This window comes from Hemiscyllium ocellatum, chromosome 24 (assembly GCF_020745735.1).
Source record: "Hemiscyllium ocellatum isolate sHemOce1 chromosome 24, sHemOce1.pat.X.cur, whole genome shotgun sequence".
Taxonomy (NCBI): domain Eukaryota; kingdom Metazoa; phylum Chordata; class Chondrichthyes; order Orectolobiformes; family Hemiscylliidae; genus Hemiscyllium; species Hemiscyllium ocellatum.
Window position 1 is genome coordinate 31,664,400 of NC_083424.1, and position 16,876 is coordinate 31,681,275.

Genomic DNA, 16,876 nt, shown 5'->3' on the forward strand with positions numbered 1-16,876 from the left:
CTCAACTTGTCAGTTGACAGGACCCATGTGCTTAGCTTCAGGCATCGTCGACTGCAACGTTACCTTGTTCAACCTCAGGTTCATCTGGTGAGCTCTCTTTAGCAGACACATCAGGTTCTGATTATGATCTATGATTGCTTGTTCCGTTCTCTTTCCACATCCAAAAACTGACAGATCATCACAATAGTTTCCATTCCAGAATGATGACTGACCAGCTCATGCCTTTTGTGTTGATACACTCCCAGAGCAGCTTCTTCGCCACTGTTATTACATTGTCTAATGGACCTCTCAAATTTCTAATCTAAAGTTGTTTTTGCTTTTGTACACCTCCTGTGCAGCCTTAATTTTGACTGCATTGTTCTGTTCACCCTATGGTCTGTATGTCTTTGTATGTTATGATCTGGCCATACTGCATGCAAAACAAAACTTTCCACCATACATAGGTACATGTGACAACAATAAATCAAATCAAGTCAAATCAAAATCAAATCAAAAACAATCAATCATCTGCATCTCCCAAAGGGCAGCCAGACTGTAGTTCAAAAAATATACTTAATCATCCAGGCTTCATTTGACAATAAACTACTTCACAAACTGGATGAAAGACCTTTACCTTGGAAAGATTTGGCAAAATTTCTTCAATGGTCTACATGAGACACTGAGATATCTTCAAAGCTTCCTGGAGATCTTTTGGATTGACACATATTCACAGTATTTCATTGCTACCACGTTGCCAATCCATTCTGAAGGAGTCGTCACTTTCTTGATTACACCCTTTTCTATCTCTTCTATCTTATTTTCTACTTATCTGGACTTGAGGGCAGCTGGAACTGCCTTGGTAAAAGATGCTACATTTGTCCCAGACTCTTATTAGCTCGAAGATGATATTCACCAGGAAGACATCCAAGATATGTGTAAAGTTAAAAAATCACACAACACCAGGTTATAGTCCAACAGGTTTATTTGGAAGCGCTAGCTTTTGGAGCGACGCTCCTTCATCAGGTGGTTGTCAACGTGTCAACTACCTGATGAAGGAGCGGTGCTCCAAAAGCTAGTGCTTCCAAATAAACTTGTTGGAGTATAAACTGGTGTTGTGTGATTTTTAACTTTATACATCCCAGTCCAACACTGGCGTCTCCAAATCAAGACCTGTGTAAATATCTTAGTACCTTTTCAGGATTCATTCAGTAGTCAAAGGCGCAGTGGCTGCAAATCTCTTCTGACTTGTGTAGGAATACCAGTAGAAGCTTTAGACTTGCCGAAGCTGAGGTCAAGGTACTCCATTTAATGTCTACTAAGTGGAACTTCAGATCTTCATTCCTCTCAGTATACTGGGCTCCCTGTTTTCATTTGTTCTGCTTGCATCAATCCATCACAATGCATCAGATTTACCTTTCAGAGCTTCATTTTCAAGTCACCATCTCAAGGCACAGCATGCTGGTCTGTAAAACTCATGATATTACAAAATGTATTGATGCTTATTTGACATTTCACACGCAGCTCTCTTCTGCAGTCATCGCTTTAGCAGTCAGAAACTTTTAGACTTGATACTGATGACCTGTTGTATGGTGTAGAGAGAGTCATCAGAATCATTGTCTGATATCTCACCAGCAACTGTTTTCATCTGCTTGCTTTGTTTCTGTCTGCAAGCAAGTGTATAGCTAGAAAATCAACTTATAGTTCAAACACCGCATTCTACAACACTAAATGTGCCTCCTTTTCTTTTGCGCAGTGCCTTTCATAATATTTACACCTTGTATTCTGCTTTGATCTTCAACTGGCCCACTTGTAATTCTTTTGGAGTTTCTGTACTTGTGTTTAGATTTCTTGAGAACATTTCTCTTCACTCAGTAAATATGCTCACACAGCAGGATCTCTTATGTTGAAGGGAATACTATCAGTTATGGGATAATCTTTCAGTTGTCAAAACTCCCATGATTCAGTTAGAAGGGTCAGCGCAATGACCTAATTGTAATTATTGTCCCTCTCCCCGAAATCTGATGTGACCCATGTGCTGTTCATCAGTTAGATTAGCTGAGGCTTCAAAATGTGTCTTTAATTGCAAAGATGTGCAAGTTAGGTGGATTAGCCATGCCTAATTGCCCGTAGTGTTCAGGGATGTGTAAGTTAGGTCGATCAGCTATGGGATGAGACTCGGTGGGATGGTCTTTGGAGGGTTGGTATGGACTCAATGGGCTGAATGGCCTGCATTCACACTGTACGGATTCTATGATTCTATGAAACCTTTCAAAATCTCTTCAACCTGGTTTTTATGCACCTCAGAGAGATGTAAGGTACAGTACAACTTGTAGCATACTTTCCCCAGCACTGATAGCAGTTAATATTCTTATTCATTCAGGCCTTTTCTTTAATTCTGTGACTAAATCATGATTTTGCCATTGACACTGGAAGAAATGTCAATTCTGTCTCAGATTGTCTTTCATTTCCACAGTATTAGGAACTGGAAAATTCGTAGCCATCCTGACTCACCAAGCATTTAAAGTTGCAGACTACAATTCAAATTCTTTTTCACTATTTACTGCAGTAGCTAATTGTCTTACAGCTCTAAAATTTCATTCATTTTCAGCTGCACTTTGGAGAGAACATTACAATTGCCACAACAATGTAGTTCAAAATGAATAAATGAATAGGAACAATGATGAGCTGTGAAAACACAGAACGTGTAGGATTAACTGCACCTCCTCTTCATAAGAGAAATAGCCAAGTGACTGTGCTACATTACAATAGAAAGCAAAGCAAGTCAAGGTCCTTAAAGTGGCTTTTGCTGATCCTCTAGGAAGAGTCTCTTTGCTTCTCTCTGATGATTTCAAATGAATTACTTCATATTAACAATTCAAACTCGGAAATACTTTTCAACAAGTGATGAGGGCAAGGAAAATGCCAGTGTTCATCTCTTAAACACAGAACAATTGTCAAGTAGACATACTTATGAAATGTGTTTGAACTGGATCAATTGGTCCATCCCCTCCACAACTCATCAGCCACGGTGAAAGTGGTTCTCATCTTGATTACAACGCTGTCTTAAAGCCGGGCAAAGAGTACACAAGAACTCTAAAGAGAAAGAATGTTTCCACTGGGCCATAAAGTTTATCTGTCTCCCCTTCGGATCAGGCCTTACAATGGTTTACCAAGCACATCCACCTGTCCCAATACTTAAATCGAGTCCAAACCCAATTGCTTGCACCAACCAATAAAGCATACACTATATATGCAAACTACATGCATGCATGTTGCAAGATAAAGTGTTGAGTAGCATAATCAGTGATCTTTAAAGGGTCTGCCACTCAAAACTAGGTATATCTTTGAGAGAGAGATTGTTTTGGCATCAAAAGAAACATGAAAGGACTCTGTTGGAAATTTGGAATCTGGCAATGGAGGCTTGCCCTTGTAAACCAGGGTGTACATTGTGCTATGCCCTTTCCTGGATCAAAGAATCCCTACAGTGTAGAACCAGGCCCATCAAGTCCACACTAACCCAACTGAAGAGCATCCCACTCAGACACACCTCTTACCCTATCCTTGAAATTCTCGTGGCCAATCCACCTGGCCTGCACATCTTTGGACTGTGGGAGGAAATTGGAACACCCGAAGGAAACCCGCACAGACACAAGGAGAATGGGCAAACTCCACACGGACAGTCACCCGAGGATGGAATCAAACCTGGGTCCCTGACACTGTGGGGCAGCAGTGCTAACCACTGAGCCACCATGCTGCCCAATACCTATAGTATTAAATCTTGATTAATCTTTTCCTAATTAAAATCATTTCCATTCTACAGTTTGGTTGCTGTAACTTCTCTAGGCAACATTAAATTAATTTGGTCTGCTTAATAGTTTCAGGGAAACTAGCAATATATTTTGAAGATATTCAATTAACTAAATCTATATCATGCTAAGAGAAATGGCAACTTGTAACGAGATTATTTACAAAGCACAATTATGATTGGTTGCTCACTACAGTTACTTCCATAAATAAAGGATTGGCGTAATATCAAAATTTGACGTGCAAATTAATTAGAAACAAACAAATTAAGCAAAATACAAATAATGTCCACACAAAGCCTGAAATCTCAGCATATATAAAGGCTCCATGCCAAAACAAACAGCAAATTGTTAAAAAATAGTCTCAATCAAACTGTACAGCAAATACCAGCATTAGTTCAAACTTTAATGGATAATTAAATATTTCTGTTAGAAAGGAACAAGATAAATACTAGGCTAAGGCCTGTAGTAATTGATCTAAATTATCTATTAAACTAGAGGTTGGATCAGCATCAACCCCGTTGACTTGTCTTGTAATACCACTTTCATGCATCCACCAGATGCACAAAGGTTAACATTTACCAGGCTAATTGTCAATGCAGAACCAGTTTCCCCTATTCCTCCACCATTGTCTGATGTGGGAAAATGTTTTTACACAGAACAGTTCTTCAAAGCTAATCATGCAATGCAGAACATTTGCTTCAAGCTTTAATAAGCACATTGTGCTCCAGGGCTGCTCTCCACTGCACAGATGAATTAAACCAGAATTTATGACAAGAGTTTGCAATGAACCATAATATATGAACTCTACTGGATACAAGTAGGAATAGTTTGGTAAAAGAAAGATGTGGTGTGCCTTTCCAAATTTTTGATTTAATGTTTAATATGATGTTAAGTTAAATGCAAGCTGATAGCTGTCTGGCGCATTATCAGATTTTATTATCCATTAGGCTATCGATAAAAATAAAGTTAATGTGGACATTAACTCAAGCTCAGAACCATTTCTACACAATGCTACTGTCTAATTGAAACTACAGACACTTATTAGCACTTGATTAAGAGCTGAGGGAACTAGCAGTGACCCAAGCAATGATTTATAACCTCAAAGGTTCGAATACTGCAAGTAGTAGGTTGTCAACAAAACAACTTTTGCAACAATCTTGATCTAACGCTTTGCGATGTATTGGTGGGACATGTTAACAATTGATGACAGCATTATCCTCACATAAAACAACAAATAGTTGTGAAAACTGAAATGCTGGGTGACCAAATCTCAGGGTAACTGAAGCGGACACTTTGGCATGTGGATCCATGGGAGTCATGGATGTTGCTGGGATCACTGGGAGTAGGTGTTGGGATAGAGGAGAAGGTTAAGGCTGTGGGAGTATCGCTGCACATAGAGACCGTCCTCCAGCATTAAGGCACTGTTTATGGTCATCAAGCTGCATTGGGTAGGCTACATCCTCCATGTGACTGACATAAAAACAAGCTCTCTACTTCGAGGTCTGTCATGTTAAGTGGATACCAGGTGAGCAGAGAAAACACTTCTGAGACATCCTCAAAGTGTCTCTGAAAAGAAATGCAACATGCCCATTGACTTGAGTCAATCTCTTGCGGGAGAAGAACATGCGCATAAGTGCCAACCACCTCCAGCATCTTCAACATGCCCAGGTGGAGCCTGGGAAAAAGTGAAAACAGTGTGTAAAAAGAGCATGGCATTGCACCCACTCACCTTTTCAAACATCATCTGCACTACCGGTGCGTATCCAGCATTGGATTGTTTAGTCATTTCAGGACTCACATTGGAAGAAAGTCATCATCAATCTTGAACAACTCTCTAACAAGAAGACTAAAGCACTGGGGGTGGGGGTGTATATATTTCCATTTGTCTATCAATTATCTTTGTACCTATTTGTTTCTGTCTATTTCTATCACATCACTATCTATCTCGATATCTTGAAGTGTCTCTCTATCACTACATCTCGATCTACCACTATATCTCTATCTCAATAACTCTACCTATCTCCATATCTCCACCCACCTCTATATCTCTATTGCTATCTATCTCAAGGCTTCTATTATTATTATATCTATCTATCTATGTCTCTTGCTCTGTATCACACCTAGAATTTTAAGGTGTAATTTAAAAGGATCAGAAATTAATTGGAATCAGTCCAGAAATAGCAGTCCCACTTGCAGATAAGGAGATGAGACAGTGTTGAGAGGATTCGAGGAATCAGAGTGAATTTGGAGATGAGATGGCAAGGGAGAGCATGGTGTGAGTTTGACAGTCCTGGTAACAGACTGCAAATGGATTTAAACAGATTCAAAACTGCTTAACATTAACTTTCTCTGAGGTAAGTTGGGGGGTGTAAATATATCACTACTGCTGGACTGGGGTGCAGAATTCAGCAAAACTGAGCTGCTCAGATCACCGCCATCTTGGATCCCCTTGCTCATAACTGACAGCATGTGACTAAACAGCAGCAGGTTGGAGGGAGCTGGGCACTGGGATTTGAGTTGGAGCAGGAGTCACAGGTTGGTACTAAAGAAACATGAAAATCAAATCTCCTCAGATGGCAGCAAGGGGAGATTCACAATAAAAACTGCCCAGTTGTTGTCTTAGAAAGATGGGATACAGGACGTCCCAGCAGCAAATAACCCAGGACATGGGAAAACCACACCAACTACAGAAAGAAAAACAGAGAATGCAGAAAAAAAACCCAGCAGGTCTGGCAGCATCTATGGAGAGAAAGCAGGGGTAATGTTTTGGGTCCAGTGACCCTTCCGATTACAGAACAGTCCTGTTGAATCCAGGATGATTGGTCACTCACACCAGTCAGCAGCGTCTGCTTCAATAATTAGACAAACATTTGGCAGCAAAATTTACCATTTAGTTTTATTCCAGTCCTTTCCATTTCTCACTTCAGTCCTGACCAATCTTTACAAATAAATTAATCATTTCCAGGAAATGTCAATAAGCCATTTAAAAAAAAGCCACTGATGAAGTAGCTCATCAACACAATGTGTGGAACAAAGGCCAAATAAGAGACTTCTGAACTGGCACACACAGAACATCATGCTGGTGAAAGGCAGAGGGAGTAGGAGGACATGAATAGGTAACCCTGGCCAAGGACAAAGGTCAGCATTGTCACCTCACTTAAACTGAACAATACATCAAAGGTCAGAGTGAAACTGAGCAGATTTCAAGTTAATTTAATCAAAAAGGTATTTACTTTGTATCCCCAATAAAGTCTGCAGAGAAATAACAGTATAATTTGAATTCCTAATTTTGAGCCAATCAGAACTGACTCACTACACAGTAATTGGTTTCCAAGGAACTAATGAGGGGATTTTTCTAAATGAAATGTGAAAAACCATCTTCAAAGTTCTTTACTGCTAACTAGAAGTCTACAATCTCTGCCTGCTAATGTTATAACACTGATGGTGGTCATAATCCCAGAACACCTGCAGGCTGAATGTACATATTGAACTCTTAATTATATATATTTTTAAAGACAAACATGTAGCCGGAAAAAAAGGTTGAGGATATAAATTTTGAGCAATGAAATTTAGTGATTGAAGATTTGTTTGGTTTATCCTCAGCCTCAAAACACTGAAACATCTGACAAGGGGAAATGCATTGCAATCTGTAATATCCCCTGCAGGTTATCTTAGACTGAGAACATGATAGGAGCAAAGAAAGCAGCCTGGATAGCAGACATGCTTGTTTCTCCTTCCATGAGTCCAAAAGAACAGGGATTAATTGCCAATTGCAATCTTGGTCAGTGTATCTGACTGGGTGATGACCATGGAGTCAAGGAGCAGAGGTAGGCTGTGCTGTGAGGGGAACAATTCGTGGCACATCTATCTTTTACAATTTGTTTTTTTTTGTATTTACTTCACACTTTTAATCAGTGTGTTTGTGTGTCACATTTTGAGTTCTTGTCACCTTTACTAACCAATAAACTCACTTTTTTGTCAAAAAAAAACCCCTGTTTAAATTGGCTCCTTTTAAAACACCAACTTATTTCGTCTGGAAGAAATGCATGCTCAAGGTAAGAGATCCTTTTGAAATTAACCTTGTTGCATCCAACTAGAGGCTGGTGAATGAAGAAGGGAAGCCAATTCATCTCTCCTCACTTGGGAGGTTGATAATTTGGGGTATGTGACCTGTAACTGTAACAAAATGGAAGGCCTCACCCTGGGACTGATTATAACAGTGCTCCAACCTAACTGTGTGTTTAAAGACATAATCTTTCTAGTGTCCAAACACAAGGTAAAGAAAACAAATAATTAATGTGTATTTCATGAATATTAATATTTGCACAGTGTAGTTAAACAACAGTGATCGATACCTGTAGCCTGTACTCTGTGTGCTTGGAGGCTGACCATCATTTATGAACTCGAATTGAAAACTTTGTGATTGCCAGAATCCCATCATTAAAAGCCATGACCAGAAGCACTAGTAGATAAACTACACATTGCCAATCTGTTATTTCTGGATTCCAAATGCACTAGTGTGAAAATTGGAGTGCCTAAAGAGTCAGAATTTAACTCGACCACATATCTGTTCTTTACTCCTTTGGACAGAGAGAATAAAATGTGATTCTTCATCATTGCCCATGCACACAGTAATTTTAGAAGCTCTTCTCAAGCAGTCCAATAAATTTACATTCAGCACTTGGGAACACTCATACCGATGAACTGCATTTAGAGAAATCCAATCACTTGTGTAGGGAAATGGGACGTACAGCTGATTGTGCACAGCAAGGTCCTGCAAACAGCAAACAGTTCAATTATCAGTGATTGGATCTGTTTTTCCTGATGCTGGTTGATTAATAAACATGGTCTGGCCGTCTTTCCTACTCTTCAAAACGTGCAGAGGAATCATCGATCTAACCAGCAAGGGCTTCAGCGACAATTTAATACTGCGCATCAGAAATGCTTTAAACCATCAGCCTTGGTTTTAGTTTAAAATATGTGGTGTAAGAATGTAACAGGACATGTTAATCCAGAGGAATACTAACTCGTGATGGTTTGAGAACCAGGTAATCAGTTATTTTGAGGAACACTCTGAGGGTCACTCAATCTGAAAGGTTTATGGTGATTTCTCTCCACAGACACTTCCAGACCTGCAGAGCTTTTCCATCAATTTCTGTGTTTGTTATTAATTATTTGTTCATTATATCAATATTGTGTAGGATTTTGCACACATCTTATACTATCTATTCACCTATTCTCCACACACACCCTTTGGAACAAAAAACAATATTCACAACCAACAAATATCTGAAAGGCTTTTCAATAGAATTTTAAGTTACATCACATGAAATTTTCATTAAGTGTTATAACATTCACTACATTACTGATCACAAAAAGCTACAACAATAAATGTAAAAAATTAAGGGGAAAATAAAAAATATGTAGAAAATTAATATTAGCAATCAAATTCCATTAGCACCACTAGGACACTAGCACATAAGTTTTCCAATTCAAAGTCCATCACAATGCCTTACACCAATTTCTAAACTTTAGTTTTCCGTAGAATTTTCATCCTGAGCAATGTTTGATTTTGAGCTTCATATAACTACACTATTCTAAATCTTTTCATGGAACTACTGAAAAAAAAGAGAAAGATTTGCACTTATGTCGTGTTTTGCACAACTACCAGACATCACAAAGCAATTCCCAGACTCATGGACATTAACAGCACAAACTAAAGTCATCCAGACTATCATGTCACTGAATCATAAATGTGTTATCGTACAGAAGGGGGTTAAATGAGCACCATTACTGAGTGCCAATGTACTGCTTTTTACCTCTACCCCTCTACATTATTTTTATCCAATAACCATCCAATACCCTCTTAAATGCCTCAATCGAACCTGCTTCCACCAGACGTGCAAGCAGGCCATTACATACTCTAACTTGTCACTGAGTGGATTAATAATTTTGAACTTTGCCCTTGCTTCTTCTGGAGATCTTTGGCCTTCTGGTTCTTGAGCCTTTGAGGAACTGGAACAGTTACTCCCTGCTGTAGCCAGCCATCAGGCCTCTTTTTAGCACTCTTGTCTCCAAGGAAAGAAGTCCTTTTCACCGCAGAGAGCTGCGCGAGCTGGGCGGAAGTGAGGTTGGAGCGCAGAGCTGGTCGGGAAGGTAAGTGATTGGTATTTGAGTGGGTGTGTTCTAGACCCCAGGCCCTACTTCGTAGGGCCTCCCTCCCATCCTCCTCCTCTAACCTAACTTTAAAGTCCACAGGTAAGCGACTCAGTGTTATTGACTCAGTGTTCTTGTTTTGGAGACAAAGTGTACAGTCATGGCAGCGCAGGCAGTGGAATGTTCCTCCTGCAGGATGTTTGAGGTAGGGGTGACCACCGATACTCCTGCTGACTTCGTCTGCAGGAAATGCAGTCAGATCCTGCTCCTCACCGAACGGGTTAGGAAACTGGAACTGGAGTTGGATGAACTGGGGATTATTCGAGAGGCTGAGAGCGTGATTGATAGAAGCTACAGGGACATAGTTACGCCGGAGAACAGAGGTAGCTGGGTAACAGTTAGAGGTGGGAAGGGGAAGAAGCAGGCAGTGCAGGGTTCCCCTGTGGTCGTTCCCCTAAACAATAAGTATACAGCTTTGGAAACTGTTGGAGGGGACATTCTTGCAGGTGTAAGCTGCAGTGATGGGGTCTGTGGTGTGAGGTCTGGCTCTGAGACTCAGAAGGGAAAGGGGGAGAGGAGGAGAGCGCTAGTTATAGGAGACTCTCTAGTTAGAGGGACGGACAGGCGGTTCTGTGGACATGGGCGAGAGTCTCGGATGGTTTGTTGCCTCCCAGGTGCCAGGGTCTGAGACATCTCGGACCGTGTCTTCAGAATCCTTAAGGGGGAGGGTGTGCAGCCAGAAGTCGTGGTACACATTGGCACCAACGACATAGGTAGGAAGAGGGGTGGGGAGGTCATTCAAGAGCTCAGGGAGTTGGGCTGGAAGCTAAAAGCTAGGACAGACAGTGTCATCATCTCTGGGTTGTTGCCGGTGCCACGTGACAGTGAGGCAAGGAATAGGGAGAGAGTGCAGTTGAACACGTGGCTGCAAGGATGGTGTAGGAGGGAGGGCTTCAGGCATTTGGACAATTGGATTGCATTCTGGGGAAGGTGGGATCTGTACAAACAGGACGGGTTGCACCTGAACCAGAAGGGCACCAATATCCTGGGGGTAGGTTTGCTAGCACTCTTCGGGGGGGTTTAAACTAATTTGGCAGGGGGATGGGTTCCGGACTTGTAGTCCAGCAAGTAAGCTAGCTGTTTGTCAGGATGTCCAAGAATGTAGGGAGGCTGTGGAGAAGGTAGCACTGACAGGGAATACTTGCGGACACAGAGATGGGTTCAAGGGCGTATACTTCAACGCAAGGAGTATTAGAAATAAGGTGGGTGAACTTAAGGCGTGGATCGGTACCTAGGACTACGATGTTGTGGCCATCACGGAAACGTGGATAGATGAGGGACAGGAATGGTTGTTGGAGGTTCCTGGTTACAGATGTTTCATTAAGATTAGGGAGGGTGGTAAAAAAGGAGGGGTGGTGGCATTGCTAATTAGAAATGGTATAACAGCTGCAGAAAGGAAGTTTGAGGGGGATCTGCCTTTGGAGGTAGTATGGGCTGAAGTCAGAAATAGGGAAGGAGCAGTCACCTTGTTGGGTGTTACTATAGGCCCCCCAATAGCAGCAGAGATGTGGAGAAACAGATTGGGAAACAGATTTTGGAAAGGTGCAGAAGCCACAGGGTCATAGTCATGGGCGACTTCAACTTCCCAAATATTGATTGGAAGCTCTTTAGATCAAGTAGATTGGATGGGGCGGTGTTTGTGCAGTGTGTCCAGGAAGCTTTTCTAACTCAGTATGTAGATTGTCCAACCAGAGGGGAGGCCATATTGGATTTGGTACTCAGTAATGAACCGGGACAAGTGATGGGCTTGTTAGTGGGTGAACATTTTGGTGATGGTGACCACAATTCTGTGACTTTCACCTCGGTTATGGAGAGAGATAGGTGCGCACAACAGGGTAGATTTTACAACTGGGGGAAGGGAAATTACGATGCTGTAAGACAGGATTTGAGGAGCATAAGTTGGGAGCATAGGTTGTCAGGGAAGGATGTGGTGGAAATGTGGAACTTTTTCAAGGAGCAGATATGACGTGTCCTTGATATGTATGTACCTGTCAGGCAGGAAAGAAATGGTCGTGTGAGGAAGCCTTGGTTGACGAGGGAGGTTGAATGTCTAGTAAAGAGGAAGAAGGAGGCTTACATAAGGTTGAGGAAACAGGGTTCAGACAGAGCAGTGGAGGGATACAGGATAGCCAGAAGGGACCTGAAGAATTAGGAGAGCTAAGAGAGGGCATGAAAAATCCTTGGCGGATAGGATCAAGGATAACCCCAAGGCATTTTATGCGTATGTGAGAAACATGAGAATGACGAGAACGAGGGTAGGTCCGATCAAGGACAGTAGTGGGAGATTGTGTATTGAGTCGGAAGAGATAGGAGAGGTCTTGAATGAGTACTTTTCTTCAGTATTTACGAATGAGAGGGACCGTATTGTTGAAGAGGAGAGTGTGAAACAGACTGGTAAGCTAGAAGAGATACTTGTTAGGAAGGAAGATGTGTTGGACATTTTGAACAACTTGAGGATAGACAAGTCCCCCGGGCCTGACGGGATAAATCCTAGGATTATGTGGGAAGCAAGAGAGGAAATTGCAGTACCATTGTCAATGATCTTTTCGTCTTCACTGTCAACGGAGGTGGTACCAGGGGAGAGTAGCGAATGTTGTGCCCCTGTTCAAAAAAGGGAATAGGGATAACCCCGGGAATTACAGGCCAGTTAGTCTTACTTCTGTGGTAGGCAAAGTAATGGAAAGGGTACTGAGGGATAGGATTTATGAGTATCTGGAAAGACACTGCTTGATTAGGGACAGCCAGCACGGATTTGTGAAGGGTAGGTCTTGCCTTACAAGTCTTATTGAATTCTTTGAGGAGGTGACCAAGCATGTGGATGAGGGTAGAGCAGTGGATGTAGTGTACATGGATTTTAGTAAGGCATTTGATAAGGTTCCCCATGGTAGGCTTATGCGGAAAGTCAGGAGGCATGGGATAGAGGGAAATTTGGCCAATTGGATAGAAAACTGGCTAACCGGTCGAAGTCAGAGAGTGGTGGTAGATGGTAAATATTCAGCCTGGAGCCCAGTTACAAGTGGAGTTCCGCAGGGATCAGTTCTGGGTCCTCTGCTGTTTGTAATTTTTATTAATGACTTGGATGAGGGAGTCGAAGGGTGGGTCAGTAAATTTGCAGATGATACGAAGATTGGTGGAGTTGTGGACAGTGAGGAGGGCTGTTGTCAGCTGCAAAGGGACTTAGATATGATGCAGAGCTGGGCTGAGGAGTGGCAGATGGAGTTCAACCCTGCCAAGTGTGAGGTTGTCCATTTTGGAAGAACAAATAAGAATGCGGAATACAGGGTTAACGGTAGGGTTCTTAGTCAGGTGGAGGAACAGAGGGATCTTGGGGTCTATGTACATAGATCTTTGAAAGTTGCCACTCAGGTGGATAGAGCTTGTAAGAAGGCCTATGGTGTATTAGCGTTCATTAGCAGAGGGATTGAATTCAAGAGTCGTGAAGTGACGTTGCAGCTGTACAGGACTTTGGTTAGGCCACATTTGGAGTACTGTGTGCAGTTCTGGTTGCCTCACTTTAGGAAAGATGTGGAAGCTTTGGAGAGGGTGCAGAGAAGATTTACCAGGATGTTGCCTGGAATGGAGAATAGGTCGTACGAGGATAGGTTGAGAGTTCTCGGCCTTTTCTCGTTGGAATGGCGAAGGATGAGGGGTGACTTGATAGAGGTTTATAAGATGATCAGAGGAATAGATAGAGTAGACAGTCAGAAACTTTTTCCCCGGGTACAACAGAGTGTTAGAAGGGGACATAAATTTAAGGTGAAGGGTGGAAGGTATAGGGGAGATGCCAGGGGTGGGTTCTTTACCCAGAGAGTGGTGGGGACATGGAATGCGCTGCCCGTGGGAGTGGTAGAGTCAGAATCATTGGCGACCTTTAAGCAGCAATTGGATAGGTACATGGATGGGTGCTTAATCTAGGATAGATGTTCGGCACAACATCGTGGGCCGAAGGGCCTGTTCTGTGCTGTATTGTTCTATGTTCTAAGTCCCAACTTCTTCAGTCTGAGGCCCCTTATCCCTGGGACCATTCTTGAAAACAGCTTGTAATCAGCATCTGTGGTCACAGAATCCCACAGTGTAGAAGCAGACCTTCAGCCTATCGAATCCACACTGACCCTCTACAGACCATCCCACCCAGACCCACTCTCCTACCCTATAGCCCTGCATTTCCTACAGCTAATCTATTTAGCCTGCACATCCCTGGACATTATGGGTGATTTAGCATTGACAATCCATTTAACCTGCACAACTTTGGACTGTGGGAGGAAACCCACGCAGACACGGGGAGAATGTGCAACTCTGCACAGCCTAAGGGTGGGATCACCGGGTCCGTGGTGCTATGAGACTAACCACCGAGCCACCATGTGGTCTCTCTGATCTGACTACCCCAATTCGATTTTCCAGTCCTTGGCCCATTGCCCTGGTGGCCATGGCAATGCAATGCAAGTTAATATCTGAACAGTGCTAAAATGTTATGAGAAAGTGAGGACTGCAGATCCTGGAGATCAGAGCTGAAAAATGTGTTGTTGAAAAAGCGCAGCAGGTCAGACAGCATCCAAGGAGCAGGTGAATTGATGTTTCGGGCATAAGCCCTTATTCAGGAATGATTCCTGAAAAAGGGGTTTTGCCTGAAACGTCGATTCTCCTGCTCCTTGGATGCTGCCTGACCTGCTGTGCTTTTCCAACAACACATTTTTCAGCTCTAAAATGTAATGAGCCAATGAAGTTATTTTTGAAGTGCAGAAATTAAAGGTTAAAAATCTCACATCACCAGTTTATACTCCAACAGGTTTATTTGGAAGCACTAGCTTTTGGAGCACTGCTTCTTCATCAGGTGGCTCATCACAACAAGTGCTTCCAAATAAACCTATTGGAATATAACCTGGTGTTGTGAGATATTTAACTTTGTACACCCGTGGCATCTTCAAATCAGAAATTAGAGACAGACTCCCATCCTTTTTGCTCCTAGTTGCATTTCAACAGCAACAGATTTTCTCATTTTGCTATCTGTTTCCCACCTGCAGCTTCTGAACAGTAACTGTGTGCAGTCAATAAATGCAAAATGAAAGCATCGTGGTTAGGTTTGCAGCTGTGCAGTGATTGTTCATTGTTACAATTTTGTCACCAGCTGGATTATTGTTAGATGCAGTCAATGTCCATGAAAACTTTGGAGCATACGAACGGCATTCCTCCTCCAAACTGATCAAAAGGTAAAAAATAAAATGCATCTATACACTAACTTTCATGATCTAAGCTGTCCAAAGGTGCTTTACAATCAATTAATTACTTTAGAAGTGCAATTATTAGTGTAATGTAGAAAACACCAATATCATACAGAGCATTAACAATAGGTCATTTTTCAACTGCCTCTGTTTTAAAATTAATTGTGCCTTCAATTTATCTTTATTAGCCACGTAGGTTGGTACTGTTCTATTATCAGAAAAGCTTGCTTGCCAACACAAAGATCAGTGATTTCCTTCACAACATTCACTAGAACATCAGTCATTTGTCCATGTGCTGATGTCTTTAACGCATTTTCAAGCTGCTCCTGGAACCTGATCTGGTTCTGATGGTCAACCAGTAATGATCTTCCCACTCTTGCATGGTTGTAAATATTTAGCCCATGCCTCTTTGAGAATTTAAACAACCACATTGAGATGTTCTTGAAACCTCTGCCATTGATTTATGTGACTCAGTGCATTTTCACTGTGGTGAACACTGTTCCTATTGTTTTGGTTCCATTTATCCAAGCAAGGAATTAAACAGCATCACCTTTTCAAGCGAGAGTATATCACCATGGAAAACTCTTGACATAACTACCAGATCTGCCAGCATCTGCGCAAAGAGTTAATCAAGGAAGAGCAGCTTGTCTTTCATTTTATAGCTGTCTGTGCTCAACATTATATTCAACAATTGCAGATCAGATCCTCTGCCCTCATTCTTTTCTTATTTGATATTTTAGTCTGTGGATTTTTTCGGGGTGCTTTTGGATGGCTCTGGTGATGGTTCTGGTTTTCGCTCTTTTAAACTCCCTCTGGCCACATCATTTGTTTTTGCAACAATCCCTTAATACCTCTTTTTGTCTTGCACCATTATTCCTTTTTTCACTTTATTGCTCATGCATTTTCCACAGCAAAAAGGCCTTCCATTCTGATCTTTCCTCTCCTTCCCTCCTGCAGTTCTCTGCCTTGCTTTGAAATCTGCCGTGTTGCTCAGTATTTGCAGTTCTGACAGAGTCATCAACCTGAAACATTAACTGTTTCACGCTCAGTAAACCTGTTGAATGCTGAACTTCTGTGTTTGGTTCAGAGTCCAGAATCCATTGTATTTTGCTCTATCACAACTGACCTCTTTGATTGAACTAATCTTCAGACTTATTCAACCCAGAGACTACGTAACCCAGGAAATTCAGGTCAGGTGCCTGTGAGGTTGGGATAATCACAGCAGGGTCCACTTTAATGACTGCACACCGTTAATCCTCTATGCCAGCATCTCTCAGAAGTTGTGAGTGGACTGATCTATGTTCTCCAACATATTGCTGAAACTGCCTTGCAGAGGAATCCAACTCACTTTTCTTTTTAAGGCCAGCAGACTCTGTGAAAAACTGAAATCTCTTCCCTCTTTGGCAGATTAAATTATACTACTGGGTAAGTCTTATTTTAGCGTATTTCATAGAAAAATGGACACACCAGCATTTGCAAATTCCCTCTCCAAGCCAAACCATTCCGATTTGGAAATTTATCACCATTCCTTCAGTGTCACTGGGTCAAAATTCTTAAATTTCCTTCCCTCATGGAATTTGGGGTATATTTAAACCAGATGAACTGCTGGGTTTCAAGGAGGGAACTCACCATCACCTTCTGAAGGGCAAGTAGGGA

General features: G+C 41.9%; 1 protein-coding gene across 1 annotated transcript in view; it reads right to left on the reverse strand.

Annotated features, from left to right (window-relative positions):
- The window catches only part of si:dkeyp-14d3.1 (transmembrane protein 132C), a 1,122,524-nt gene that overhangs the window by 285,881 nt on the left and 819,767 nt on the right, over positions 1 to 16,876 (reverse strand). The window lies entirely within an intron of this gene.